The following is a 493-nucleotide window of genomic DNA, read 5'->3' as shown; positions in this document are numbered from 1 at the left end:
GGAGCTCGGAAAGGGGAAGGGACCCAAGCTCGAGGCACACGGAACGGGGGAGAAGGGTCGAAGCAAAGGCCAGGCCCAACACGGAGCCCCAGAGAGCCAAGGAGGCGAAGAAGAGGGAGGACTCGGCCGTGTCCCCACCAGCACGTTGTCGAACCCGTATCGGCGCCAGCCACCCCCCGACCTGCGGAAGCAGCGCCCTCACTCACCCCCTCGGTTCAGAACAAGTCCACGGTGCGGCCTACAGGTTCTGGGCATCCGAGGGCCTGGGTTGGGAGGTGAGGGGTATCAACCTGGCTCCGCGGGGCCCAAGACCAACCAGACCGGAAATTCCAGGTCTCGCTGGCACCAGGCTCCCGGATCACAAACGGAGCTAGCTGCTTCGGCCGTGGCGTCCCCACCCCCACCCGGGGACACGGGGTTCGGGGCTGGCCCAGGGGCACACAAGGTACGCCTGCCGCGGGGGCACCCGCGCGGGGCCAGCGGCGCAGGCCGC

The 493-nt window shown here is 69.2% G+C and overlaps 1 protein-coding gene across 7 annotated transcripts in view; it reads right to left on the bottom strand.

Moving 5' to 3' along the window:
- EIF4G1 (eukaryotic translation initiation factor 4 gamma 1) overlaps positions 1–342 on the bottom strand; it is a 25309-nt gene extending 24967 nt beyond the window's left edge. For 4 of the 7 annotated variants that reach the window (XM_014592526.2, XM_027776706.1, XM_014592527.2 and 1 more), the window contains exon 1: positions 207–304. The gene's annotated coding sequence lies outside the window, so the exon portion shown is untranslated. Of the gene's footprint in view, positions 1–206 lie in introns of all 7 variants that reach the window. The other 3 variants (XM_014592529.2, XM_027776708.1, XM_014592530.2) reach the window with 2 other exon arrangements.
- Positions 343–493: the final 151 nt, after the last annotated feature.

The sequence above is a fragment of the Tupaia chinensis genome, unplaced genomic scaffold, assembly GCF_000334495.1.
Source record: "Tupaia chinensis unplaced genomic scaffold, TupChi_1.0 Scaffold000708_1, whole genome shotgun sequence".
In the NCBI taxonomy this organism is placed as follows: domain Eukaryota; kingdom Metazoa; phylum Chordata; class Mammalia; order Scandentia; family Tupaiidae; genus Tupaia; species Tupaia belangeri.
The sequence above is the reverse complement of the archived record's forward strand: the minus strand, read 5'-3'. Positions and strand labels throughout refer to the sequence as shown.